The sequence below is a fragment of the Chiloscyllium plagiosum genome, unplaced genomic scaffold (genome assembly GCF_037043375.1).
Source record: "Chiloscyllium plagiosum isolate Xiang-an unplaced genomic scaffold, Cpla_swu_hap1 HiC_scaffold_38, whole genome shotgun sequence".
Taxonomy (NCBI): domain Eukaryota; kingdom Metazoa; phylum Chordata; class Chondrichthyes; order Orectolobiformes; family Hemiscylliidae; genus Chiloscyllium; species Chiloscyllium plagiosum.
The window spans coordinates 86930612-86949574 of NW_028270176.1; the positions used below are offsets into that span (position 1 = coordinate 86930612).

At 45.7% G+C, this 18963-nt stretch overlaps 1 long non-coding RNA gene across 1 annotated transcript in view; it reads right to left on the reverse strand.

Annotated features, from left to right (window-relative positions):
* Window positions 1–1997: 1997 nt before the first annotated feature.
* LOC148139721 (uncharacterized) overlaps window positions 1998–18963 on the reverse strand; it is a 54238-nt gene continuing 37272 nt past the window's right edge. Inside the window, exon 3 of the long non-coding RNA XR_015753541.1 lies at window positions 1998–2104. This is a non-coding gene — a long non-coding RNA (uncharacterized LOC148139721). The remainder of the gene's footprint in view (window positions 2105–18963) is intronic.

An 18963-nucleotide genomic window follows, 5' to 3' on the forward strand; every position in this document is an offset into this window, starting at 1 on the left:
ACTCTGGGGAAAGGCCATTCACTTGCTCCCAGCGTGGGGAGAGATTCACTCAAATGTACCAGCTGCTGAGTCCCCAGTGAGCCCACGCGGAGGAGAGGCCATTCAGATGCTCAGTGTGTGAGGGGGATTCAGTGATTCATCCTGCCCCCTGAGACCCCAGCGAGCCCACACAGGGGAGAGGCCATTCAGATGGATGTGTGTGAGAGATGACAGTGATTCATCCTGCCCCCTGAGACCTCAGCAAGCTCATACAGGGGAGAGGCCATTCAGATGGTCAGTGTATGAAAAGGGATTCAGTGATTCACCTTGCCCCCTGAGACCCCAGTGAACCCACACAGGGGGAGAGGCCATTCAGATGCTCAGTGCGTGAGAAGGGATTCAGTGATTCATCCTGCCCCTGAGACCCCAGTGAGCCCACAGAGGGGGAGAGGCCATTCAGATGCTCAGTGTGTGAGAAGGGATTCAAAGATTCATCCTGACCCGAGACCCCAGTGAACCCACACAGGGGGAGAGGCCATTCAGATTCTCAGTGCGTGAGAAGGGATTCAGTGATTCACCCTGCCCCTGAGACCCCAGTGAGCCCACAGAGGGGGAGAGGCCATTCAGATGCTCAGTGTGTGAGAAGGGATTCAAAGATTCATCCTGCCCCGAGACCCCAGTGAGCCCACACAGAGGAGAGGCCATTCAGATGCTCAGTGCGTGGGAAGGGATTCAGTGATTCATCCCACCCCCTGAGACCCCAGCGGGTTCACACTGGATATGAAGCATTCACCTCTTTGTGTGACAAGGGGTTTGCTGCATTTTCAACACAACTGAGTCCAGTAAGTGGTCATCCACCTGCTCCATGTGGGGTAGAGTTCACACATCACTGCTGGACTCTGATTCTGATATTACTGTCCATCAGAGTCAGGACTGGACATTGTACATGATGACACTGCTGGAGTACTGATGTTGTGGTTGTTAATCACATTAACTGGGCTGGAGTTGACAGAATTTATATTGCCACTTTCTGAACCCCAGGTGTCTCTCTGGGCAGTTAGTCTCCACAAACAGCAATGTGACAATAAGCAATGATCATCTATTTCGATTTAAATTATGATCGTAGCACGGCTGCTTCACAGCACCACGTACAAGGTTGGAGACCAGCCTTGGTCAATGTGGAGTTCCCACATTCTCCCCATGATAATGTGGTCCCCTCCAGGTGCTCTGGTTTCCTCCCACAGTCCAAAGATGTGCAGGTTAGGCGGACCAGTCGTGCTGAATTGTCCACAGTGTCCAGGATTGTGCAGACTAGGTGGACCAGCCATGGGAAATTCAGTGTTACAGTGATAGAGTGCTCTGGGCATGATGTTCTTCAGACGGTCGGTGGGGCTTGATTGGCCAATGCTCTCCTTCCACACTGTCGGGATTCTATTCTATGATTGAGGATAAAGGCTACACAGCAAGGTGTCCTTGGAGAAGGAGCATGTGGTGTGCATCAATGCTTTTGATGCCTTCAGATAGAGGTAGGCACCACAGGGGATACAGTGCTTTATCTCTGTCGCTGCTCCCTCACCCCCAACTCTCCTTTGATTTAGTCCCTTCTCACTCTGTCACTTGCCATGGTTTGCTTTGCCCGTCATGGGCCTTGTTTATAAATATTCAATTGGTTACACGGGTGGTTTACTGTGGCTGATTAACAAAAAGCAAAATGGCTTAATGTTGATTTTGATGGTGGGAAAGTTGCAGTGCGGTTGTAGGCGGGGGAAATGTGATGGTGCTGCCTCCTGGAGGATGCACCACTCAGCGTCCCTCTTCATCCTGTAGTAACATCAACCGGGATTCAGCAACTCGAGATAGAACCCATTTCCAGGATATGGGCATCACTGACTCAGCCAGCATTTAGTCCCCATCTCTAGTTACTCTTGAGAAGATGGTAGTGAGCTGCTTTCTTGTACCATTCAGTCCATTTGGTGCAGATAGACTGACAATGCTGGGAGAGAGAGTGTTGCAGGATTTTAGCCGAATGATTCTCTATCTTTGGTTCTTCAAATTCTGGTTAACTTAATCACGATCGGCACATGATTTTGAGATTTCAGTCTGCAAATCTTCACCATCTCGCACCCTGTATAAAGGAATATGTACAGATTAGAAATTCAGAACAGACAATTCTAGTTGCTCTGGAATATTTTTCCCCTTTCTTCCCCAAAAGCTGTAACCCTCCAGCCCACTTACTCTCTCCCACCATTCTGACTCTGCTGCCCCCTAATGTACCCCTAATGTACATTCTCATGGAGTTACTGATAAACAGATCCATTCCACCACTTCCCACCCCTGGTTAGACTCTGCACCCTTTCTGGGTTCACTTCCTTTCCCTTCAGTAGCTGCAAGTCAGTAATGTAACAGCAGAATGAGACAAAAGGAAACAGAAAGGGAGGTGGCAGATCCTGGACAGAAGAACCTTCAGTCTGGGAGAATGGGTCAGATCCTTCTTTGTTTCCCATTGGTTGATTCCCACCATTACAATGAATTGAGGATGGAGAGTGGTCCTACATGGGTGTGGTGACACTTTGATCCCCCAACAGATCAATACTATAAGCAGATACATTCCTCCTCCAGTCAATCACAGTGTGAAATACTTTCTGCAAAGTATACTTACCCAAAGCACATGCTCCAAAACCCGCCCACATTCTGTACATGTACAGTGCCGGGTTTCCCCACACACGTGTGGGCCCTGCTTCAGGGACTGTGTGAGTTGTAGTCCCCATGAAGCCACTGGAACCCTGTCTCTGGAAAGTGATTGAAAAGTGTAGGCTGGAGGGTGTTGTGTATAGGATCCCCATTCAGACACACAGAACATATGGACTGTCACTGGGTTTTACTGATACATCTGCTTCCACAACCTGATTTTCTGATATAAGGAATATAGACTCAGCCAACTGGGGTGTGGGGTAGTTAATAGGAGATGATTTTAAGCAGAGGTGGCTCAATGGTTAGCATTGCTGACTCACAGCGTCAGGGACCTGGATCTGATTCCAGCCTTAGGCGACTGTGTGGAGTTTACACGTTCTCCCCGTCTCTGTGCGGGTTTCCTTTGGGTGCTCCAGTTTCATCTCTTAGTCCAAAGATGTGCAGGTTAAGTGGATTGGCGATGCTAAATTCCCACAGTGACCATGCCTGTGCAGATTAAGCCATTAACCATGGGAAATACAGGGAATGGGTGAGTCTGAATGGGATGCTCATTATAGGGTTGGTGTGGACTCCATGGACGAGTACCCTGTTTCTGCACTGTAGGGATTCTATTCCATTCTCATGAAGGAGAATGTACTTATCTCAATGTGCTGTGAATCTGTGGAATTCCCTATTCAAAATGCGGTGGATGCCAGGACAATGAGCAAATTTAGTGAAGAGATACAGATGTTGAATTTGCAATGAGATGAAGGGTGAGAGAGAGCTGGCGGGAAAATCCAGCTGAGACTGAGGTGAGCTCAATCATCACCAAATTAAATGGTGGAGCTGGTTCGAAGGGCTGCATTCCCTCTCCTGTGCCCAGTGCTTATCTTCTTACGGTAATAACTAGAAAGCTGAATCCAAAACTCACCACCTTCACCAAAGGGGATTTTTGGTAAAAGAGGATAGTCAGGTGGATTAGCGTTCCAATCTTAGATAGTGAGGAAGTATGTGGGAGATAATAATTTTGCAATTTTAAACTGAGGTGAGTTAAGAATCACACAACAACAGGTTATCGTCCAACAGGTTTAATTGGATCATGATGAAGGAGCGTCGCTCCGAAAGCTAGTGTGTTCCCAATTAAACATGAGGGACTATAATCTGGTGTTGTGTGATTTTTTAAATTTTGTACACTCCAGTCCCAGACCGGCATTTCCAAATCATGTAAACTGAGGGGAGACAGTGATTTATGGTTTTAGACTGTGTAGTACATTCACACCGTCCAGAATACTCTGTTCTGAATATCTATCCTATAATTTATCACAAAGCCAAGGTCTCTGACAATGAAAACCAAAACACCCAGGTAACATCGCCTCACCTCGTAATCTGATAAAAGACTTGTGTTAAGTATGGTTGAATTTAGAATACAGTTGGAAAGCGGGAAGATTAAATCCAATCCCAAGATCCTGTGCTAAAACAAAGGAGACTACAATAGGATGAGGCAGGAGTTGGCTAATGTAGACTGGAAGCAAAAACTTTAGGGTGGGACAGTTGACAGACAGTGGAGGAATATCAAAGCAATTTTTCAAACTGCTCAGCAAAAGTATATATCAGTGAAAAGGAAGGACTGTAGGAAAAGGAGTAATCTGCCATGGGTTGCTAAGGAAATAAGGGAGTCTATCGAATTGAAATTGAATGCATACAAATTGGCAAAGCCTAAGGAGAAACTAGGAGATTAGAAAAACTTTAAAGATCAACAGAAAGCTGGATGGGATTGGGGGAGAAAAGTGATGAGTAGCTATCCCCAGGGCCAGAATAGCAGTTTACACGGCTAGAGGGGAACCTATTGTGTGGGGAACATATGGCCTCTGTAATTGTTGAAGCACTTAACTGTTACCATAGAGATAATCCTGATCACGTTACAAATCACAGCACACTCTAAAAGCTTGTACTTCCAAATAAACCTGTTGGACTATAACCTGGTGATGTGTGGTTTTTAACTTTGCCCACCCCGCTCCAACACCGGCTCTTCCACATCAGAATCCTGACAGACAGCCCCACTGAAACTGAAGCGCCTGTCAGATACCTGACTGAGCCACAGGGGTGTGGGGGAGGGGTATGTGGTTTAACCACAAAGTGTTGAGCTGAACTCGACTTTTAACTGCCATTGCCATGGAGATAATATTGAGAGACAGCGTCCATTCAAAACCACAAACCACAAAGGTATAAGAATGGGAGCGGCACATCGGACAGGCGGGGAGTTACCTGATGCTGCCTGGAGGTGTTCTGCATGTACACTATCCAGGTAACTGCCATGTCTCATCAATAAAGACTCAAAGAAGACCTCTCAGAGTTCTGTACCTAGTTATTCCTATCCAGCAGGGTTCAGGAATATGAGGACACAGCAGTCAGACTTCACAGTGGAGGATACGAAGAACATGCCAGTAATTGATAAGGAGACTGAGAAAAGTGAGGACCAAGAAACAACCATCATCACGAAAGCGTTAGAGTTGGGCAAGCTAATGGAGCTAAAGGTAGACAAGTCTCCTTCCCAGGGTGCTACCAGAGATAGCAGGAGAAATAGTAAATATACTTCCCTCAGGTTCCCTTTCATAATTTCTCCTCTAACCGTAAACTGATGCCCTCCACTCCTTGATTCCCTGGGCAAAAGACTGTGTGCATTCACCTAACCCAGGCCTCTCATGGTCTTATACACTTCCAGAAAACATCCCCCCCTCTGTTTCCTCTGCTCTAAACAAAAAGGTCCTCGCTTGTCCAACCTCTCCCTATAACTCAGACCCCTGAGCCCTGGCAAAAATCCTTGTAAATTTCTTCTGCACTTTTTCCAGTTTAATAACTGAAACCTACATTACATCCATCACATTTCCAGTATCTCCTCATGGCACTGGAACCGACGTTACAACGCCAATGGATTACAAGCCATGATCGATAATTAACTCCTTTCCAACAATCCCGTTTTCATCGTTTGTTCCATGGTGCAGGTATCCTTGTGTCTTTCTGGTTGCATGATTAATTAAAACTTTGTGCTCATACAAAACAAATCTGTAGCTTAATTGTTCCTGGGAAATGTGCCATGTTTTTTCAGATTTTTAACAACAAATGAACTCTCTCTCCACAGTCACCATGCTAACATGGACTTGGCTGTGTCTCAGTACTTTTTCCAGTCACACTGACATTTGAAATATTCGCCCATGGACAGAATATACACCTTTCCTTCCACATGAAAAGGCCAATGATATTCAGATCGGCAAGGATCAAGTAACCATCAAGACTGAACAGGAAGTTCAATTTGAATTTCTCATCCACAAATCCACCCTTTCAGAACCCCACAACAGAGAAAATAAGTCACCACCGTTAACACAGGATGGAAATTCATAAGACAGTGAGAGTATTAAATTGTAGTTTCTTTGTTCCCCCAAAGCTTTAAAGCTCAGTCTCACAATTGCTCTCTTCTGTGAACTGAAATCCAAACCAATCTCCTCACCCCTTTTCCTCCACACCCAGTTCTCACACACTCTCTCTTCTCTTTGAAATCAGCTTCCTAGCTCCTACCTGCAGACTAAGAACCAAAAAAAGATTTCTTCCCACAATCCAAAGATGTGCAGGTCGGGTGAATTGGCCATGCTAAATTGCCCATAGCGTTAGGTACATTAGTCAGAGGGAAATGGGTCTGGGTTACTCTTCCGACGGTCGGTGTGGACTGGTTGGGCCGAAGGGCCTGTTTCCACACTGTAGGAAATCTAATCTAATCAAATCAATGAGTCTGACTCTGAGCCTCCTGGCTGTTGGGGAATCCTTCCCCCACCTCCCAGGTTTCCTTCCTGGTCAGAACCAAACTGATTTTTTTTCCCCAGTCTGGAACATTTTATTTATTTCCCCCACACGGACCCTCTGATGAGAACCATCCTGCACATCATATTTGATTGAACTAAGATGAACCAAATTAGAACTTTAATTGCAGGCCCATCTGTGTTCCTTTCCATAACATTCCTGAATCTTCACACGAGTTCTGATAACTTTCTGCAAAATGCTCCCTCCACTGATAGCCGACCACTTGTCACGATATCAGGGCAGGGGCCATTTCCCTGGGTCCTGTTCCCAGAGGGAGGAAACTGCCAATGACAGATTAATCCCACACACGCACAGCCTCCCTCCTGGCCCTGACCCGCCCTGCACATACACTAACAATTGACCAGCACTGCGCCGGTGCACTGGTCTCCCCTCCGACAGCACATGCTCCAGATCGCACACGAAGCTGGGTGATTGACAGCAGCTGCTGCCCAATAGGGTGGAGGGGGCAGGGCTGGAGATAGTAAATAATGAATGAATGTGGAGGACACTGGGGGATGGACAGGTCAGTGAGGGACAGGATCAGTGCGGCAGTAGGAGGGGACCCTGGACAAAGTGAGCAACGGGAGAGTCTGACAGGAGAGAAACTACAGGAAGGATCTGTTGAGGCGCAGGCAGGGACAGTTGGGAGACAGTATGGCCTGGCGGCTTGGGCACGTTTTCCAATCAGCCTTTTCAAAGATGGTGTTACTCAACTCTGAGCCCGATCCTCTTGGTTCAGAGGAAGGACACTACCACCAATTCCTGGTGGGCTAGTGGAAAGAAGGGAAGATTTTCTCAATCTCTCTCACATGGAAACTCCATGAGCTCCTCCCACTTACTGTCTACGGTGGGGATGAAGGAGACAGAGCAGGTGGAGGGGGTTAGGGATATAGGGACTGCCTTTCAAATGGAACGTACCTGTGTGGGCGATATTAACAAGACTCAAAACACAGTCACCAACACAAACCTGATGTACTTGAACTTTATCCATAATATTAACACTCATAACTGGGTGATACAGATCCCAATGTACTGAGTTAAGTCCTGGATATCAATAATGGCTTTGTGTATGAGAAATCACGTCTCATGAACTTGCGTCAATTTTTTTGAAGTACCAAAGAGGATTGATGAGGGCAAAGCGGTGGAAATGATCTACATGGACTTCAGTAAGGCATTCAACAGGTTCCCCATGGGAGACTGGTTAGCAAGGTTGATCTCATGGAATACAAAGAGAACTAGCCATTTGGATACAAAACTGGCTCAAAGGTAGAAGTCAGAGCGTGGTGGTGGAAGGTTGCTTTTCAGATTGGAGACCTGTGACCAGTGGAGTGTCACAAAGTATCAGTGCTGGATCCACTAATTTTCATAATTTATATAAATGATTTGGATGTGAATATAGGAAGTATTAGTAACATGACTCCAAAATTGGAGGGTGTAGTGGACAGTGAAGAGGATTACCTCAGATTACAACAGGATCTTGATCAGATGGTTGAATGTGCTGAGGACTGGCAGATGGAGTTTAATTTAGATAAATGTGAGGTGCTGCATTTTGGGAAAGCAAATATTAGCAGGATGTATACACTTAATGGTAAGGTCCTCCGGAGTGCTGCTGAACAATGAGACCTTGGAGTGTAGGTTCATAGCTCCTTGAAAGCAGAATCGCAGGTAGATAGAATAGTGAAGAAGGTGTTTAGTATGCTTTCCTTTATTGGTCAGAGCACTGAGTATAGGAGTTGGGAGGTCATATTGTGGCTGTACAGCACATTGCTTAGGCCACACTTGGAATATTGCGTGCAATTCTGGTCTCCTTCCTATCAAAACAATATTGTGAAAGTTGAAAGTGGCCAGAAAAGAATTACAAGCATGTTGCCAGGGTTCGAGGATTTGAGCTCCAGGGAGAGGATAAATACACTGTTTTCCCTGGAGCGTCAGATGCCGATGGGTGACCTTATAGCGATTTATAAAATCAGTAGGGGCATGGATAGGGTAAATACACAAGGTCTTTTCCCTGTGGTGGGGAGGAGGCACGATGGGGGGTGGGAGACAGAGGGGAGAGACCGAGAGGGGAGGATGACCGTTATTTTGTAGATCTACAACACAAACCTGTTCCTGTTTTCTCCCCATCCCGTTCAATCCCTCTGAAGGGCTCAGAACAAGTGCACAGTCCCTGGAAAGTACAGCTTCAGGGTGATGAAGGTTGCATTTGGGACGCTGACCTTTATTGGTCTATGCACTTATCAATAAATGGACCTGGGTTCAATTCCACTCTGTGGTCACAGACGCGCCTGTCTCTGACCCTGACTACTTGATCCCCTGTCACTACAGCTCTGTCATTCTCCTTCCTCCAGTTCTGTGCAGCGGAGCTATCTGTGGTTGCATGAACCTGGCTGTTGCTGATTTCCCATGAGAGCCCACTCCACCTGTTCCCAACCTCATAGAATCTCAAGCGGTGCACAATATCTGTTTGAGAAGGGGAATGATCACTGGGGAGTCCTGCACTGCCTTCCTGAGCCTTTTACTTGATCTGATGGTCACCCATTCCCTTTCTGCCTGTGTAACCCTCACCTGCAGTGTGACTAACTCACGAACCATGCTGTCCATAACATTCTCAGTATTGCTCCACAGTGAGTCCACTCTCAGCTCCAGGTCTGAAAAGCAGTTTCCCAGTAGCTGCTGATGGGCACTTACTGCACACATGGCCGTCAGGGAGACTGGAAGCATCCCTTATTTCCCACATTGTACAAGAGGAGCACAGGTCTGAGGGTTCCTGTCACAATGTCTCTCTAGTTTCAGCTAGTTACTCTCATTAAGAGAATTTAAATGAGCTAGAAACCTTTCTTCACTTCAAACATTTCCATTATAATCTAAAGCCCCGATCTTTACTTAAGCTGACATTTTATACTTTTAAAAACTGTTAAAAAAAACTCAGCAGGTTTCACTTACAAACTGGCTGTTCCCATTGGGACCATGTGAATTTCTGAATGGCCTGAACTAAAACTGAAGCTGAGCTTCACCTTCTCCCTGTCTCCCCTCTGTCTGTTTCGGAGTTGGGTGTAAACACTCTCATTGAGCCAAGCAGCCCTAACAGTGCAGCCCTGTCATTTTTATTGTCTGTTCACACCGACAGTGCCCTCAGCCTCCTGTACTGTTCCAGTGTATCTCAATGGGAGCTCAGGAACTGCATCTCATCTTTCAATTCAGCCCTTTGTAACACCAGAGTCAACACAGACTTCAGCAGTTTCTGAATGAACAGGCAGTTGTCAGAATCTGGAACATTCCACCTGAAATGGTGCTGGAATTTGAGTCCATAAGGAATTTTAATGAGAAGTTTCCAGTGAATTGAAAATAAGGAGTTTACAGGTTAACATCATGAAGTGGGTAACTAGGACCAAATCTGACAGTTCCTACAAAGAGACGAGGTGTAATCTGGATAAATCTGTGCTCCCTCTCAGGGCAATATCTCCTTCCACAGCTGCAGGGCCCAGAATAGAGCACAAACCCCAAGGGTGATCCAACCACAAATTTGAACATCTTTCTGCTTTTTGCTTGAAAAAAAATAAATACTTTCCCACAGACAGTACAGACACACATTTCTCCTTCCACAGTTAAATGTCAATGGTATTCAGATCCTCATGACCCTGCTGACGACAGAAAATTGCTTTTGAGATCCCGGTCTCAATTATTCTCAATTAATATCCTATAAAATGGATTCAAAACACAAAGCTCACAGTCAATGCAAGATGAATAGTGAAGGCAAACACTTCTCTTGGTATGTGTTTGGTGTGTAAATGCTCCTCTTCAAATCACCCCTCCCCCACCCAGGAAGAGGACATGTCCATGTGCCTCGCTGTACCTTGCCCCAAATAAAGATGGCGGCTGAGGGCCACAGCCATTTTCCCATTTGCTGTAAACGTGGGACCAAGAGTTTCTAATTCAGGCCTAACTACCTGTACAGAGTGTAATTAAACCCTCCCAGTATATGATTTGGAGTTGCCGGTTAACAGACAATCAATTTTTCAATGTATAATTTCAGTTACATCACACTGTAAATTTTTGCTATAAATTCTGTGTTACGATTGAGCCCTCCACTATCACCTGAAGGAGCGTCGCTCTGAAAGCTAGTGCGCTTCCAATTAAACCTGTTGGACTATAACCTGGTGTGTGATTTTTAACGTTGTACCTCCCAATCTAAACCGGATCCAACTCCCCTTTCCCGTTTCCTCCTTCTGCACACACCAAGGGTCATTCTAGGTCCAGTGACCCTTCCTCAGAACCGAGGCAGCTGGGAAAATTAGAATCTCTACAGTGTGCTAACAGGCCATTCTGCCCAACAAGTCACACCCACCCTCTGAAGAGTTTCACAACCAAACCCATTCCCCGACCCTATTATTCTACATTTCTCCTGACTAATGCACCTAACCTATACATCCCTGAGCACTACGGGAAATTTAGCTGGGCCAATTCACCTAACCTGCATATCTTTGGACTGCAGGAGATAGGGGTTAAAGAGTAAATAATAGGTGGGGACAGATCCCAAAGAGAGATAGGAACCTTTGGAAAGACAAAGGATTGGATAACAATCTGGCTGGGAGGGTGCATAGCTGTTAATGGAGGGGTCAGGAACCTGTGTCTGGCAGAATCTCAGTGGAGGTGCTGGAAATGGCAGCTGATGATCTACGTTTGTTGCAAAACAGACCCTGAGCTTCCAGTTGCCTGTCACTGTAACACATGAGTCTATTCCCTGGCCAACATCTCTGTCTCATGCTTACTGCAGTGTTCCAGTGAAGCTTGATGCAAGCTGGCAGAACACTCCAGAACATACCAAAACGCCCCGTATTTCAAGGACTGCAATTTCCCCTCCCATGTGGTCAACAATACTCTCCAATGCATCTCCACCACTTCCCACACCTCCATTCCTTTCAGCATTCCAGAGACCATTCCCTGTGAATTCCTCGTCAGATCCATGCTCCCATCTAACCCACACTCCATTCCCAGCACCTTCACATGTCAATGCAAGAGGTATAAAACCTGTGCCCACACCTCCCCCCTCGCCTCCAAAGGACCCTTCCACATCCAGCAGAGATTTTCCCTCACATCCAAACACCTCACCTATTATGGCCTTTGCTTTCGACGTGGTCTCCTCTCCACTGGGGAGTCAGGATATCAACTTGCAGAATGTTTCAGGGAACATTTCTGGGACACATGCACCAACCAGCCCCACTATCCTGTGGCCGACCACTTCAACTTCCCCACCCAATCCGCCATGGACATGCAAGTCCTGGGCCACCTCCACCAAATCCCAGCCAGCCGACGCCTGGAGGAAGAAAACCTCATCATCCACATTGGGACCCTTTAACCACAGAATCAAGGCTTCCTCAGCTCCCCTCCCTTACCTTATTCCAGATCCAACCCTCCAACTCGACACCACCCTCTTGAACTGTCCCACCTGTTCATTTTCCTTTCCAATTATCCATTCCACCCTCTCTCCATTACCCTCCACCTACATCGACCTATTGCCTTCCTAGCTCCCTTCCCACAATCCCCACACATCCCTCTTATTTAACTCTCAGCCCTCTTACTACCGCCCACCCCCCAATCCCAGCATTCCTGATGAAAGGAATGTGCCCAAAACGTCGATTCTCCTGCTTCTGGGATGCTACCTGACCTGCTGTGCTTGTGCAGTGTCACGTGTTAACGTAAGCTGGAAGAACAACACCTCATCTTCTACTTGGGGACCCTGCACCTCTCGAGCCCCAGTATCAAATTCAATAATTTTAGGTCCTGAACTCTCCAATGTCCTAGCGCCCTCGCCTCTTAACCCACACACGGGTTATCAAATAGCCTGCCATTACACACTACCTATATTTAGGCACTAACAGTGGCCATAAACAGCTATTCACCCTCCCCCAGCCAGATCGTTATCCACTCCTTTGTCCAACTGCTCCCATTTCTTTCTTTGGACTCTATCACGACCTATCATTTACTCCTTAACCCCTACCTTCTGCATATAAACCGACATTTCTTTTCAGTAACATCAGTTCTGAGGAAGGGTCAGCGGATCCAAAATATTAACTCTGATTTCTCTTCACAGATGCTGCCAGACCTGCTGAGCTTTACCAGTACCTTTTGGTTGTTGTGTGAGATTTACATCATCTGCAGTTCTTTTGGTTCTTATTTACCAGAAATTTCTAATTCAGGTCTAGCCGCCTAAAACCGTGTTTATAACCACTCCCAGTCCACACAAACTTCACTTCTCTCCCTTCTCTGCTGTCTCTCCCTTCACACTCAGTGAGTACACCCCCACCACAGTGACACTGCACCTGCACAGTTCATGGTCACGTATTGGCCCACTGGACCCACCCCTCATTCACTCCCATTGGATGGAGGATCACACCAACTCTCCTGTTGGTCTGAAGCTGCCGTCAATCACCTGGGTCCCATTATGACACGAGTAGTGCGCTCCTCACAGGAGTATTGGAGGCTGAAGGGTGACCTTATAGAGGTTTATAAAATCATGAGGGGCATGGATAGGGTAAATAGACAAGGTCTTTTCCCTGGGGTGGGGGAATCCAGAACTAGAGGGCATAGGTTTAAAGTGAGCGGGGAAAGATTTGAAAGGGATCAGAGGGTCAAGTTTTTTTCACAGGTGGTGCAGGTATGGAATCTTCTGTCAGGGGAAGTGGTGGAGGTTGGTACAATTAGACCATTTGGCATCTGGATGGGTATATGTATTGGAAGGGTGTAGTTGGATGTGCGCCAAGTGTTGGCAAATGGGACGAGGTTAGGTTAGGATATCTGGTCAGCATGGACTAGTTTGACCAAAGGGGTTGTTTTCATGCTGTACGCCTCAGGCGACTGACTGTGTGGAGTTTGCACATTCTCCTCGTGTCTGCGTGGGTTTCCTCCGGGTGCTCCGGTTTCCTCCCACAGTCCAAAAATGTGCAGGTCAGGTGAATTGGCCATGCTAAATTGTCCGTAGTGTTAGGTAAGGGGTAAATGTAGGGGTATGGGTGGTTTGCGCTTCGGTGGGTCGGTGTGGACTTGTTGGGCCAAAGGGCCTGTTTCCACACTGTAAAGTAATCTAATCTAATCTAATCTAATCTAATCTATGGCTCTGCACTGGCATGACTTTCAACATTCAGTGAAAGGGGGCAGTATCACAGAGTAGAGGGACTGGGGGCTATTCAGCCCATTGGGGCTATACTCTCTCCCTCTGGAGATGGTGCCAGTCTGTCCCAACTCACATCCCATTTGCCTGTAGTCCTCCAAACCTTCCTTAAAAGAAGCTAAATTGCAACTTTGTTTTGACAATAATTACTGAATCTGCATCCAGCTGTCGGTCAAACTGATCCAGATGCTTAGAACTTACGGAATAAACTAATGTTCACATTTTTAACCTGCATTATTTGCCAATTACTTGAAAGTAGTTACTAAAAATTGTGACGTTAATAATTTCTCCCTCTAAATTAAATATCCTGGAAAGAAATCTGCTCCTGGTTGAAATCACTGCTTAACCTTCTGAGCTCCAAGGAGAATTATCTGACCTTCTGCTAACTCCCCACATAGAGAAACTTATCTTAATTTTAATGTTTCAGTGTTATCGAGATGTACAGCATAGCAACCAACCATTTGGTCCAACTTGTCCATGCCGACCAGATATTCTAAATTAATCTCGTCCCATTTCACAGCACTTGGCCCATAACTTTCTAAACCTTTCCTAATCACTTACCCAAATCAGATGCCTTTTAAATGTTGCAATTGTACCAGCCACCACACTTTCTCTGGCAGCTCATTACATACACATACCACGTTCAGCTTGAAAACAATGCCCCTCAGATCCCTTATAAATTGTTTTCCTCACTCCTTAAAAGCCTGTGCCCCATAGATTTGGACTCACCTAACCTGGGAATAAGACCCTGGTTGTTTACCATATTCATGTCCATCACAATTGTATCAACCACTGAGGTCACCTCTCAGCATCCGATGCTCCAGGGAAAACAGCCCCAGCCTATCCTATATAGCTGAAACCCTCAACCCTAGTAACATCTTCGCACATCTTTTCTGAACTCTTTCAAGTTTCAAAATATCATTCCGATAGCGGGGAAACCAGGACTGAAAGCAGAATTCCAGAAGTGACTGAATCAATGTGCTGAACAGCTACAAAATGCCGTCACAACTCCTGTACTCAATCCATTAACCAGTAAAGGCAAGGATACTAAACACCTTCTTCACTACCCTGCCTATCTATGATTCCACTTTCAAGGAACTGTGAACCTGCACTCCAAGATCTCTTTGTTCAGCAACGCTCCCCAGGAGCTTCCCATTAAGGTATAAGTCCTGCCCTGATTTGATTTTCCAAAATGGAGCACCTCACATTTTTCTGAATTAAACTCCATCTGCCACTCCTCAGCCCATTTGTTTGAAGTCCCATTGTAATCTGAGGTAACCTTCTTCCCTGTCCACTGCATCTCCAATTTTGGTATCTATGTAAAGTCACTGACCATACCTCCTATATTCACATGGAAAACATTTACATAAATGATGAAAAGCAGTGGACCCAGCAACGATCCTTACAGCATATTGCTCATAGAACATAGAACATTAAAGCACAGTACAGGCTCTTCGGCCCTCGATGTTGCGCCGACCTGTCATACCAATCTGAAGCCCATTTAACCTACACTATTCCATGTACTTCCATATGCTTGTCCATTAACGACTTAAATGTACTTAAAGTTGGTGAATCTACTACCGTTGCAGGCACAGCATTCCATACCCTTCCGACTCCGAGTAAAGAAATTACCTCTGACATCTGTCCTATATCTATCACCCCTCAATTTAAAGCTATGCCTCCTCGTGCTCGCCATCACCATTTTTGGAAAAAGGCTCTCCCTGTCTACCCTACCTAACCCTCTGGTTATCTTGTATGTCTCTATTAAGTCACGTATCAACCTTCTTCTCTCAAACGAAAACAGCCTCAAGTCCCTCAGCCTTTCCTCGTAAGACATTCCTTCCATACCAGGCAACATCCTAGTAAATCTCCTCTGCACCCTTTCAAAGCTTCCACATCCTCCTTCTCATTTGGGGAACAGAACTGTACACAATACTCCAAATGCAGCCTCACTAGAGTTTTGTACAGCTGTAGCATAACCTCATGGTTCCGGAACTCGATCCCTCTATTAAGAAAAGCTAAAATACTGTATGCCTTCCAAACAACCCTGTCAACCTGGGTGGCAACTTTCAAGGATCTGTGTACCTGGACAATGAGATCTCTCTGCTCATCTACTACCAAGAATCTTACCATTAGCCCAGTACTTTGCATTCCAGTTACTCCGACCAAAGTGAATCACCTCACACTTGTCCGCATTAAACTCCATTTGCCACCTCTCAGCCCAGTTCTGCAGCTTATCTAAGTCTCTCTGTAACGTATAACATCCTTCGTCACTATCCACAACTCCACCGACCTTAGTGTTGTCTGCAAATTTACTAACCCACCCTTCTACGCCCTCATCCAGGTAGTTTATGAAAATGATGAACAGCAGTGGACCCAACACCGACCCTTGCGGTACACCACTGGTATCTAGACTCCAGGATGAACATTTCCCATCAATCACCACTGTCAGCTTTCAGCAAGCCAATTACTGATCCAAACTGCTTTATCTCCCACAATCCCATCCTTCCGCATTTTATACAATAGTCTACTGTGGGGAACCTTATCGAACGTCTTGCTGAAATCCACATACACCACATCAACTGGTTTATTCTCATCTATCTGTTTGGTCACCTTCTCAAAGAACTCAATATGGTTTGTGAGGCACGACCTACCCTTCACAAAACGGTGCTGACTATCCCTAATCAAATTATTCTTTTCTGGATCCTATCTCTTATAACCTTTTCCAACACTTTACCAACAACTGCATAAGGCTCACTGGTCTAGAATTACCAGGGTTGTCTCTACTCCCCTTCTTGAGAAGGGGAACCACATTTGCTATCCTCCAGTCTTCTGGCACTATTCCTGTAGACAATGATGATTTAAAGATCAATGCCAAAGGCTCGGCAATCTCCTCCCTGGCTTCCCAGAGGATCTTAGGATAAGTCCACTGGGCCGGATGGGTTTTATCTATATTCACACTCTGCAAGATTTCTAATACCTCTTCCTTATGAACCTCAATCCCACCTAGTCTAGTAGCCTGTATCTCAGTACTCTCAACAACATTGTCGTTTTCTAAAGTGAATAATGTTGAAAAATATTCATTTAGTGCTTCCCCTATCTCCTCTGACTCCACACACAATGTCCCACTACTATCCTTGGTTGGCCCTAATCTTATTCATCATTCTTTTATTCCTTAAATACCGATAGAAAGCCTTAGGGTTTACCCTGATCCTATCCGCCAACAATTTCTCATGTCTCCTCCTGGCACTTCTTAACTCTTTCTTTAGGACTGTCCTAGCTACCTTGTAACCCTCGAGTGCTCTAACTGAGCCTTCACATCTCATCCTCACATAAGCCGCCTTCTTCCTTTTGAAGAGAGGTTCCATTTCCTTTGTAAACCATAGCTCCCGCCTGACAGGTATATACTTATCTAGGACAAACAGGAGCTTTTCCTTGATCTTTGAGGGTCCCTGTTCTCTGCCTGGTTACTCGTTTATCCTTAGTGTATTTCTGGAATCTCTGGATTCTCCGGGAACCTATTTCCCAAAGCTCTCTCATGTTCCGTTTTTGCTCTCCTGTTTTCCCTCGAGTATACTCCTACTGCCCCTATACTCCTCCAGGAATTTACACAAATACAGATGTCTGAACCTGCCATATCCCTCCTTCATTTTCTTGACGAGACCCTCAATTTCTCTCGACAGGCTGCATTCCCTACACTACCTGTTAAGACCTTAACAGGATCATACTGTTTGTGTACTCTCGTTGTCGCAGGCCTATGGACGCAATGGCAGATAAGCCAGAGAAGCAATCATTCTCCGTAAAGAGGTAGTGTTGGGAAAGATAACAGCCTAAAGATAGATGGGTCGCCTGGCCGTGATGGAATGCATCCCAGGGGACGTTAACAGATGGCAGAGGGTAAATAGCAAATGCACTCATGATAATTCATTAAAATTTGCTGGACTCTGAGACAGTTCTGACAGATTGGCAAGCTACAAATGTGTTGCGAATATTTTAAAATGGACCTGTTAGCATAACTTCTTTGGTGGGGAAAATGCCCGATCTCTGAAGGAAGAAATAGTGAGCTATGTGGATAGAAATGATCTCATTGAACAGACACAGCATCGGTTCATGAAAGGTAGACCTCACTAAGATGAGTGGTAGAGCAATGTCTGCAGAGGCCACTGGAAGTCTGCACAGGGATACAGAGAAGTTAAGTGAGTGGGTAAGGATCTGGCAGATGGAGGACAAGGTTGTGAAATGTGAAGTCATCCATTTTGGTTAGACTAACAGCAAACTGATGATGAAATGGTGAAATGGTGAAAACTTGCAGCATGCTGCTGTACAGAGGGAGCTGGGTGTCCTTGTGCATGAATTACAGGAAGATGGTTTGCAAGTACAACAGGTAAATAAGGCAGTGAAGGGAATATTGTCCTTCATTGCTAGAGGGATGGTTATGCTGCAGCTATACAGAGTGCTGGGGAGGCCACACCTGGAGTACTGTGTACAGGTTTGGTCCCCTTACATTAGGAAGGATGTACTGGCACTGGAGGGAGTACAGAGGAGAGTCACTAGTTTCAGTCAGGATTTCAGAGGGTTGGCGTATGCAGAGAGATTGAGGAAACTGGTAGTATGCTCTTTGGAATTTCGAAGTATGGGAGGTTGGATAGGAAAAAAAATAAAATTATGAATGGAGTAGATAAGATAGAAGCAGGGAGGTCAAACAAGGGAGCAGAGCATCAAAATAAGGGGGTATCAGATTTAGGACTGAGTTCAGGATGGACTTCTTCAGCTAAATCTGTGAACATGTGGAATTTGCTGCTGAGTGCAGCAGTTTAGATTATCGACTTGACTATCTTTAGGTCAAAAGGTAGATTTGTGAACAGGAAAGGAATTAAGGGTTATGGTGAGAGATCAGGAATGTGGACCTGAGGCCATGAAAAGATCAGCCATGGCCTTATTGAATGACAGAGCAGGCTTGAGGGGCCAGATAGCCTACTCCTGCTCCTCTTCCTTATGTTCTTATGTTCCCACTTTCCAGCCGTCCCTTTCCCTGGGAATAGCAAAGGAATATTGAACGTTCTCGCCTTATACTGTCAAAATTCGCCTTTGTCCAATTTCGAACACCGTTTAGATCTGGTCTATTATTTTCTGTAACTATTTTAAAACTAGTAGAATTATCAGAGAATACTGACAGCGTGGAAGTAGGCCATTCAGCCCATCATAACCACATTGACCCTCAGAGACTCCTACCTTACCACTGTAATGCTGCATTTCCCATGGCTAATCCACCTAGCGTGCACATCCCTGAAAAT